Here is a 12,468-nt window from a genome sequence, read left to right as displayed (position 1 = left end):
AATCCCCGAAGTCATCTCAACGCTAAATAAAATAACTGCTACAAATCCCGCTTTCCGAGGAATGCACGTCCCAAGCCTTGTACGTTATTTAACGGAAACGGGGAAACTGAAACCAACACAGAGTGTCCCACAATCCAATCAGTGACTGAAGTGCTGGGGGGGGGGGTTGTTTCCTTTACATAATAACTTGTGTCATTTTGTTGACCTCCCTTATAACAATAGGAAAATAAACCTGTTTTGTAATTATCGAAAAAAGTAACCTGAGCACTTGACCTTCTCCTGGACATCCCTTTAATATTTCGCACTGTTGTTAAAAGTTAGTAAATCCTCCAGCATTGAGAAGACTCGCTGTATTTGTGTACTTTATTTCAGGAATAATGTTGGGGGGAGCATTAAGACCCAGTTCACATCTACATTGGTCTACATTCCCGTATTCAGGTTTGCGGATGCTGTTTTAGATTTCCAAACTGGGAGTGGAGCCCCTCTCCATCATATGTCCTGTAATGATCCGCACCTGCTTTAGGCTTCAAAAACTGCACCAAAAACCTGAACGTGGGAACGCAGCCCTAGAGCCCTTTCACATTGGCGTTGGTGCTCGGCTTCAGTTGCGCATCCATTGCGTTTTTGTCAGTTTTTCCTGTTTTGTCGTGTTTTTTTAATGTCGATCCATAGACTTCTATTGCCTTCCGTAATCCGTATCAGTGGAAAAAAAAGTTTCCTAATTTTTTTCCACGGACATCGGATAAATGAAAATACAAGTCTATGTGAAAACGCCCAATGGCTTTGTGAGGCATCTGTGGAAATCGCTGAACCGCAAAAGAAGGAAACCAAGCCAATGAGAAAGGGTCCTTGGGCTGCGTTCACACATGGCGCTTATATTGTGCGCTGAAATGCAATACAGCGGAGGAGAGGAGATGTACAAGTACATTGCTTGGACGTTGTTACTGCTATGTTAACACATTGCACTTTGTAAATGCAAATATTAACAGCAACATAATTGGGCAGATCTCTCCTCAGCTGTTGTATTGCAATTCAAAACGCAATGTGTGAACAAAGCCTTAGACCTCCAGTTATTTTTAAGCCCAAACCTGGTGTGATGTAACACCCAGAACAGGTACAAGTCTTTCCAGGGACTATACACTGGTAAGAGGTGTAATGGAAAGACTTGCACCTCTTCCAACCCTCCGGGTTTCCGCTCCAAATAACTGAAGACGTAACCGAGATGTCATAGAACACTGCAAGTGGCAATCATATGGCCACGTATCTGTATCTTGCAGGGTTTTTTCATTACAAGGACCATGCAGAACACCATTTTTTTTAGGTTGGGCACTGTATGTCGATATTAGGGTAAAGCGTTTTTTTCAGTGTTTTCTTTTGGGTGGGCGCTGTATGGTTGTATTACTTAAAGGACATCTATCACCAGATCAATGATTGTAAACCAAATGCAGACATATTGGTGTGCGCCCCTCTGGCAGGATCTGCTGTTCTTTTAGCTTGCTAGCCCTGGTTTTAAAGAAAAAAGCTCCATAAACTTTTTTTTTTTTTTGGTAAAAGCCAGAGCATAAGAAGCTAAAAGAGCTCATCCTGCCAGGGGGGGTGGGGTACTGGTATACAATTCTCGATCTGGTGATCAATGTCCTTTAAAGAAGGAATTATATGGCAGTGAAGGTGGTCCCGTACTTAAGGACACCCAACTTACAGGGAACCCCAAGTTAAAGACGGACCCCTCTGCCCCCTATGACCTCTGGTGAAGCTCTCTGGATGCTGTACTATAGTCCCAGACTGCAATGATCAGCTGTAAGATGTCTGTAATGAAGCTTTATTGATAATCCTTGGTCCAATTACAGCAAAAAATTTTGACACTCCAATTGTCACTGGGGCGAAAAATTTCTTTTGTCTGGAGCTACAGTTATAAAATATACAGTTTTGACTTCCATACAACTTCAACTTAAGAACAAACCTATGGAACCTATTGTGTACGTAACCTGGAGACTACCTGTATTTAGGATGTGCACTGTTTGTCAGTATTATCTAGGAAGGGCATTGTATGGTCATTATTTAAGATGAACATTGTTTGGCCGTATTATTAAAGTGGGGACTTTATTGTAGATATATATATTTTATTTTTTATTTTTTTTTTAAATCTATTTCAAATATATTTTGTATGACTGTATTATATGGGATGGGCATTGTATTCCTGTCTTTTTGGGATGATTAAGGCTGTACTGAAGTATTTTTTTAGAATGGGCACTGTATGGCGGTATTTCTGAGGGATACTGTATAGCTATAATATAGAATGGGCACTGTATGGCGGGATTTCTGAGGGATACTGTATAGCTATAATATAGAATGGCCACTGTATGGCGGGATTTCTGAGGGATACTGTATAGCTATAATATAGAATGGCCACTGTATGGCGGTATTTCTGAGGGATACTGTATAGCTATAATATAGAATGGCCACTGTATGGCGGTATTTCTGAGGGATATTGTATAGCTATAATATAGAATGGCCACTGTATGGCGGTATTTCTGAGGGATACTGTATAGCTATAATATAGAATGGCCACTGTATGGCGGTATTTCTGAGGGATATTGTATAGCTATAATATAGAATGGCCACTGTATGGCGGTATTTCTGAGGGATACTGTATAGCTATAATATAGGATGGCCACTGTATGGCGGTATTTCTGAGGGATATTGTATAGCTATAATATAGAATGGCCACTGTATGGCGGTATTTCTGAGGGATACTGTATAGCTATAATATAGAATGGCCACTGTATGGCGGTATTTCTGAGGGATATTGTATAGCTATAATATAGAATGGCCACTGTATGGCGGTATTTCTGAGGGATACTGTATAGCTATAATATAGAATGGCCACTGTATGGCGGTATTTCTGAGGGATACTGTATGGCGGGATTTCTGAGGGATACTGTATAGCTATAATATAGAATGGCCACTGTATGGCGGTATTTCTGAGGGATACTGTATAGCTATAATATAGAATGGCCACTGTATGGCGGTATTTCTGAGGGATACTGTATAGCTATAATATAGAATGGCCACTGTATGGCGGTATTTCTGAGGGATACTGTATAGCTATAATATAGAATGGCCACTGTATGGCGGTATTTCTGAGGGATACTGTATAGCTATAATATAGAATGGGCACTGTATGGCAGTATTTCTGAGGGATACTGTATAGCTATAATATAGAATGGGCACTGTATGGCTGTATTTCTGAGGGATACTGTATAGCTATAATATAGAATGGCCACTGTATGGCTGTATTTCTGAGGGATACTGTATAGCTATAATATAGAATGGGCACTGTATGGCTGTATTTCTGAGGGATACTGTATAGCTATAATATAGAATGGCCACTGTATGGCGGTATTTCTGAGGGATACTGTATAGCTATAATATAGAATGGCCACTGTATGGCTGTATTTCTGAGGGATACTGTATAGCTATAATATAGAATGGGCACTGTATGGCGGGATTTCTGAGGGATACTGTATAGCTATAATATAGAATGGGCACTGTATGGCGGGATTTCTGAGGGATACTGTATAGCTATAATATAGAATGGGCACTGTATGGCGGGATTTCTGAGGGATACTGTATAGCTATAATATAGAATGGCCACTGTATGGCGGTATTTCTGAGGGATACTGTATAGCTATAATATAGAATGGCCACTGTATGGCGGTATTTCTGAGGGATACTGTATGGCGGGATTTCTGAGGGATACTGTATAGCTATAATATAGAATGGGCACTGTATGGCGGTATTTCTGAGGGATACTGTATATTATAGCTATAGACTGGGCACTGTATGGCGGTATTTCTGAGGGATACTGTATAGCTATAATATAGAATGGGCACTGTATGGCTGTATTTCTGAGGGATACTGTATAGCTATAATATAGAATGGGCACTGTATGGCGGTATTTCTGAGGGATACTGTATAGCTATAATATAGAATGGGCACTGTATGGCTGTATTTCTGAGGGATACTGTATAGCTATAATATAGAATGGGCACTGTATGGCGGTATTTCTGAGGGATACTGTATAGCTATAATATAGAATGGGCACTGTATGGCGGTATTTCTGAGGGATACTGTATAGCTATAATATAGAATGGGCACTGTATGGCGGTATTTCTGAGGGATACTGTATAGCTATAATATAGAATGGGCACTGTATGGCGGTATTTCTGAGGGATACTGTATAGCTATAATATAGAATGGGCACTGTATGGCGGTATTTCTGAGGGATACTGTATAGCTATAATATAGAATGGGCACTGTATGGCTGTATTTCTGAGGGATACTGTATAGCTATAATATAGAATGGGCACTGTATGGCAGTATTTCTGAGGGATACTGTATAGCTATAATATAGAATGGGCACTGTATGGCTGTATTTCTGAGGGATACTGTATAGCTATAATATAGAATGGGCACTGTATGGCGGTATTTCTGAGGGATACTGTATAGCTATAATATAGAATGGGCACTGTATGGTGGTATTTCTGAGGGATACTATATGGCTATAATGTAGACTGGGCACTGTATGGCTCTATTTCTGAGGGATACTGTATGGCTATAATATAGAATGGGCACTGTATGGCGGTATTTCTGAGGGATACTGTATATTATAGCTATAGACTGGGCACTGTATGGCGGTATTTCTGAGGGATACTATATGGCTATAATATAGAATGGGCACTGTATGGCTGTATTTCTGAGGGATACTGTATAGCTATAATATAGAATGGCCACTGTATGGCGGTATTTCTGAGGGATACTGTATAGCTATAATATAGAATGGCCACTGTATGGCGGTATTTCTGAGGGATACTGTATAGCTATAATATAGAATGGGCACTGTATGGCGGTATTTCTGAGGGATACTGTATAGCTATAATATAGAATGGGCACTGTATGGCGGTATTTCTGAGGGATACTGTATAGCTATAATATAGAATGGGCACTGTATGGCGGTATTTCTGAGGGATACTGTATAGCTATAATATAGAATGGGCACTGTATGGCTGTATTTCTGAGGGATACTGTATAGCTATAATATAGAATGGGCACTGTATGGCGGTATTTCTGAGGGATACTGTATAGCTATAATATAGAATGGGCACTGTATGGCGGTATTTCTGAGGGATACTGTATAGCTATAATATAGAATGGGCACTGTATGGCGGTATTTCTGAGGGATACTGTATAGCTATAATATAGAATGGCCACTGTATGGCGGTATTTCTGAGGGATACTGTATAGCTATAATATAGAATGGGCACTGTATGGCTGTATTTCTGAGGGATACTGTATAGCTATAATATAGAATGGGCACTGTATGGCAGTATTTCTGAGGGATACTGTATAGCTATAATATAGAATGGGCACTGTATGGCGGGATTTCTGAGGGATACTGTATAGCTATAATATAGAATGGCCACTGTATGGCTGTATTTCTGAGGGATACTGTATAGCTATAATATAGAATGGGCACTGTATGGCGGTATTTCTGAGGGATACTGTATAGCTATAATATAGAATGGCCACTGTATGGCGGTATTTCTGAGGGATACTGTATAGCTATAATATAGAATGGCCACTGTATGGCGGTATTTCTGAGGGATACTGTATAGCTATAATATAGAATGGGCACTGTATGGCTGTATTTCTGAGGGATACTGTATAGCTATAATATAGAATGGCCACTGTATGGCTGTATTTCTGAGGGATACTATATGGCTATAATATAGAATGGGCACTGTATGGCGGTATTTCTGAGGGATACTGTATAGCTATAATATAGAATGGGCACTGTATGGCGGTATTTCTGAGGGATACTGTATATTATAGCTATAGACTGGGCACTGTATGGCGGTATTTCTGAGGGATACTGTATAGCTATAATATAGAATGGGCACTGTATGGCGGTATTTCTGAGGGACACTGTATAGCTATAATATAGAATGGGCACTGTATGGCGGTATTTCTGAGGGATACTGTATAGCTATAATATAGAATGGCCACTGTATGGCGGTATTTCTGAGGGATACTGTATAGCTATAATATAGAATGGGCACTGTATGGCGGTATTTCTGAGGGATACTGTATAGCTATAATATAGAATGGGCACTGTATGGCGGTATTTCTGAGGGATATTGTATAGCTATAATATAGAATGGCCACTGTATGGCGGTATTTCTGAGGGATACTGTATAGCTATAATATAGAATGGGCACTGTATGGCGGTATTTCTGAGGGATACTGTATAGCTATAATATAGAATGGGCACTGTATGGCGGTATTTCTGAGGGATACTGTATAGCTATAATATAGAATGGGCACTGTATGGCGGTATTTCTGAGGGATACTGTATATTATAGCTATAGACTGGGCACTGTATGGCTGTATTTCTGAGGGATACTGTATAGCTACAATATAGAATGGGCACTGTATGGCTGTATTTCTGAGGGATACTGTATAGCTATAATATAGAATGGGCACTGTATGGCGGTATTTCTGAGGGATACTGTATATTATAGCTATAGACTGGGCACTGTATGGCGGTATTTCTGAGGGATACTGTATAGCTATAATGTAGACTGGGCACTGTATGGCGGTATTTCTGAGGGATGCTGTATAGCTATAATATAGAATGGGCACTGTATGGCTGTATTTCTGAGGGATACTGTATAGCTATAATATAGAATGGGCACTGTATGGCGGTATTTCTGAGGGATACTGTATAGCTATAATATAGAATGGGCACTGTATGGCGGTATTTCTGAGGGATACTGTATAGCTATAATATAGAATGGGCACTGTATGGCGGTATTTCTGAGGGATACTGTATAGCTATAATATAGAATAGGCACTGTATGGCGGTATTTCTGAGGGATACTGTATAGCTATAATATAGAATGGGCACTGTATGGCGGTATTTCTGAGGGATACTGTATAGCTATAATATAGAAAGGGCACTGTATGGCGGTATTTCTGAGGGATACTGTATAGCTATAATATAGAATGGGCACTGTATGGCGGTATTTCTGAGGGATACTGTATAGCTATAATATAGAATGGGCACTGTATGGCGGTATTTCTGAGGGATACTGTATAGCTATAATATAGAATGGGCACTGTATGGCGGTATATCTGAGGGATACTGTATAGCTATAATATAGAATGGGCACTGTATGGCGGTATTTCTGAGGGATACTGTATAGCTATAATATAGAATGGGCACTGTATGGCGGTATTTCTGAGGGATACTGTATGGCTGTATTTCTGAGGGATACTGTATAGCTATAATATAGAATGGGCACTGTATGGCAGTATTTCTGAGGGATACTGTATAGCTATAATATAGAATGGGCACTGTATGGCTGTATTTCTGAGGGATACTGTATAGCTATAATATAGAATGGGCACTGTATGGCGGTATTTCTGAGGGATACTGTATAGCTATAATATAGAATGGGCACTGTATGGCGGTATTTCTGAGGGATACTGTATGGCGGTATTTCTGAGGGATACTGTATGGCTGTATTTCTGAGGGATACTGTATGGCTGTATTTCTGAGGGATACTGTATGGCTGTATTTCTGAGGGATACTGTATGGCTGTATTTCTGAGGGATACTGTATAGCTATAATATAGAATGGGCACTGTATCGCAGTATTTCTGAGGGATACTGTATAGCTATAATATAGAATGGGCACTGTATGGCTGTATTTCTGAGGGATACTGTATAGCTATAATATAGAATGGGCACTGTATGGCGGTATTTCTGAGGGATACTGTATAGCTAAAATATAGAATGGGCACTGTATGGTGGTATTTCTGAGGGATACTATATGGCTATAATGTAGACTGGGCACTGTATGGCTCTATTTCTGAGGGATACTGTATAGCTATAATATAGAATGGGCACTGTATGGCGGTATTTCTGAGGGATACTGTATATTATAGCTATAGACTGGGCACTGTATGGCGGTATTTCTGAGGGATACTATATGGCTATAATATAGAATGGGCACTGTATGGCTGTATTTCTGAGGGATACTGTATAGCTATAATATAGAATGGGCACTGTATGGCAGTATTTCTGAGGGATACTGTATAGCTATAATATAGAATGGCCACTGTATGGCGGTATTTCTGAGGGATACTGTATAGCTATAATATAGAATGGGCACTGTATGGCTGTATTTCTGAGGGATACTGTATAGCTATAATATAGAATGGGCACTGTATGGCGGTATTTCTGAGGGATACTGTATATTATAGCTATAGACTGGGCACTGTATGGCGGTATTTCTGAGGGATACTATATGGCTATAATATAGAATGGGCACTGTATGGCAGTATTTCTGAGGGATACTGTATAGCTATAATATAGAATGGGCACTGTATGGCGGTATTTCTGAGGGATACTGTATATTATAGCTATAGACTGGGCACTGTATGGCGGTATTTCTGAGGGATACTATATGGCTATAATATAGAATGGGCACTGTATGGCTGTATTTCTGAGGGATACTGTATAGCTATAATATAGAATGGGCACTGTATGGCAGTATTTCTGAGGGATACTGTATAGCTATAATATAGAATGGCCACTGTATGGCGGTATTTCTGAGGGATACTGTATAGCTATAATATAGAATGGGCACTGTATGGCAGTATTTCTGAGGGATACTGTATAGCTATAATATAGAATGGGCACTGTATGGCGGTATTTCTGAGGGATACTGTATATTATAGCTATAGACTGGGCACTGTATGGCGGTATTTCTGAGGGATACTATATGGCTATAATATAGAATGGGCACTGTATGGCTGTATTTCTGAGGGATACTGTATAGCTATAATATAGAATGGGCACTGTATGGCTGTATTTCTGAGGGATACTGTATAGCTATAATATAGACTGGGCACTGTATGGCGGTATTTCTGAGGGATACTGTATGGCTATAATATAGAATGGGCACTGTATGGCGGTATTTCTGAGGGATACTGTATAGCTATAATATAGAATGGGCACTGTATGGCGGTATTTCTGAGGGATACTGTATAGCTATAATATAGAATGGGCACTGTATGGCGGTATTTCTGAGGGATACTGTATAGCTATAATATAGAATGGGCACTGTATGGCGGTATTTCTGAGGGATACTGTATAGCTATAATATAGAATGGGCACTGTATGGCGGTATTTCTGAGGGATACTATATGGCTATAATATAGAATGGCCACTGTATGGCGGTATTTCTGAGGGATACTGTATAGCTATAATATAGAATGGGCACTGTATGGTGGTATTTCTGAGGGATACTATATGGCTATAATGTAGACTGGGCACTGTATGGCGGTATTTCTGAGGGATACTGTATAGCTATAATATAGAATGGGCACTGTATGGCGGTATTTCTGAGGGATACTGTATGGCGGTATTTCTGAGGGATACTGTATAGCTATAATATAGAATGGCCACTGTATGGCTGTATTTCTGAGGGATACTGTATAGCTATAATATAGAATGGGCACTGTATCGCAGTATTTCTGAGGGATACTGTATAGCTATAATATAGAATGGGCACTGTATGGCTGTATTTCTGAGGGATACTGTATAGCTATAATATAGAATGGGCACTGTATGGCGGTATTTCTGAGGGATACTGTATAGCTATAATATAGAATGGGCACTGTATGGTGGTATTTCTGAGGGATACTATATGGCTATAATGTAGACTGGGCACTGTATGGCTCTATTTCTGAGGGATACTGTATAGCTATAATATAGAATGGGCACTGTATGGCGGTATTTCTGAGGGATACTGTATATTATAGCTATAGACTGGGCACTGTATGGCGGTATTTCTGAGGGATACTATATGGCTATAATATAGAATGGGCACTGTATGGCTGTATTTCTGAGGGATACTGTATAGCTATAATACAGAATGGGCACTGTATGGCAGTATTTCTGAGGGATACTGTATAGCTATAATATAGAATGGCCACTGTATGGCGGTATTTCTGAGGGATACTGTATAGCTATAATATAGAATGGCCACTGTATGGCTGTATTTCTGAGGGATACTGTATAGCTATAATATAGAATGGGCACTGTATGGCGGTATTTCTGAGGGATACTGTATATTATAGCTATAGACTGGGCACTGTATGGCGGTATTTCTGAGGGATACTGTATAGCTATAATATAGAATGGGCACTGTATGGCGGTATTTCTGAGGGATACTGTATAGCTATAATATAGAATGGGCACTGTATGGCGGTATTTCTGAGGGATACTGTATGGCTGTATTTCTGAGGGATACTGTATGGCTGTATTTCTGAGGGATACTGTATAGCTATAATATAGAATGGGCACTGTATGGCAGTATTTCTGAGGGATACTGTATAGCTATAATATAGAATGGCCACTGTATGGCGGTATTTCTGAGGGATACTGTATAGCTATAATATAGAATGGGCACTGTATGGCAGTATTTCTGAGGGATACTGTATAGCTATAATATAGAATGGGCACTGTATGGCGGTATTTCTGAGGGATACTGTATATTATAGCTATAGACTGGGCACTGTATGGCGGTATTTCTGAGGGATACTATATGGCTATAATATAGAATGGGCACTGTATGGCTGTATTTCTGAGGGATACTGTATAGCTATAATATAGAATGGGCACTGTATGGCTGTATTTCTGAGGGATACTGTATAGCTATAATATAGACTGGGCACTGTATGGCGGTATTTCTGAGGGATACTGTATGGCTATAATATAGAATGGGCACTGTATGGCGGTATTTCTGAGGGATACTGTATAGCTATAATATAGAATGGGCACTGTATGGCGGTATTTCTGAGGGATACTGTATAGCTATAATATAGAATGGGCACTGTATGGCGGTATTTCTGAGGGATACTGTATAGCTATAATATAGAATGGGCACTGTATGGCTGTATTTCTGAGGGATACTGTATAGCTATAATATAGAATGGGCACTGTATGGCGGTATTTCTGAGGGATACTGTATAGCTATAATATAGAATGGGCACTGTATGGCGGTATTTCTGAGGGATACTATATGGCTATAATATAGAATGGCCACTGTATGGCTGTATTTCTGAGGGATACTGTATGGCTATAATATAGACTGGGCACTGTATGGCTGTATTTCTGAGGGATACTGTATAGCTATAATATAGAATGGGCACTGTATGGCGGTATTTCTGAGGGATACTGTATAGCTATAATATAGAATGGGCACTGTATGGCGGTATTTCTGAGGGATACTATATGGCTATAATATAGAATGGGCACTGTATGGCTGTATTTCTGAGGGATACTGTATAGCTATAATATAGAATGGGCACTGTATGGCGGTATTTCTGAGGGATACTGTATAGCTATAATATAGAATGGGCACTGTATGGCGGTATTTCTGAGGGATACTGTATAGCTATAATATAGAATGGGCACTGTATGGCGGTATTTCTGAGGGATACTATATGGCTATAATATAGAATGGGCACTGTATGGCTGTATTTCTGAGGGATACTGTATAGCTATAATATAGAATGGGCACTGTATGGCGGTATTTCTGAGGGATACTGTATAGCTATAATATAGAATGGGCACTGTATGGCGGTATTTCTGAGGGATACTGTATAGCTATAATATAGAATGGGCACTGTATGGCGGTATTTCTGAGGGATACTGTATAGCTATAATATAGAATGGGCACTGTATGGCGGTATTTCTGAGGGATACTGTATAGCTATAATATAGACTGGGCACTGTATGGCGGTATTTCTGAGGGATACTGTATAGCTATAATATAGAATGGGCACTGTATGGCGGTATTTCTGAGGGATACTGTATAGCTATAATATAGAATGGGCACTGTATGGCGGTATTTCTGAGGGATACTGTATAGCTATAATATAGAATGGGCACTGTATGGCGGTATTTCTGAGGGATACTGTATAGCTATAATATAGAATGGGCACTGTATGGCTGTATTTCTGAGGGATACTGTATAGCTATAATATAGAATGGGCACTGTATGGCGGTATTTCTGAGGGATACTGTATAGCTATAATATAGAATGGGCACTGTATGGCGGTATTTCTGAGGGATACTATATGGCTATAATATAGAATGGCCACTGTATGGCTGTATTTCTGAGGGATACTGTATGGCTATAATATAGACTGGGCACTGTATGGCTGTATTTCTGAGGGATACTGTATGGCTATAATATAGAATGGGCACTGTATGGCGGTATTTCTGAGGGATACTGTATAGCTATAATATAGAATGGGCACTGTATGGCGGTATTTCTGAGGGATACTGTATAGCTATAATATAGAATGGGCACTGTATGGCGGTATTTCTGAG

Source organism: Engystomops pustulosus, chromosome 9, assembly GCF_040894005.1.
Source record: "Engystomops pustulosus chromosome 9, aEngPut4.maternal, whole genome shotgun sequence".
In the NCBI taxonomy this organism is placed as follows: domain Eukaryota; kingdom Metazoa; phylum Chordata; class Amphibia; order Anura; family Leptodactylidae; genus Engystomops; species Engystomops pustulosus.
This window is presented reverse-complemented; position numbering follows the sequence as displayed.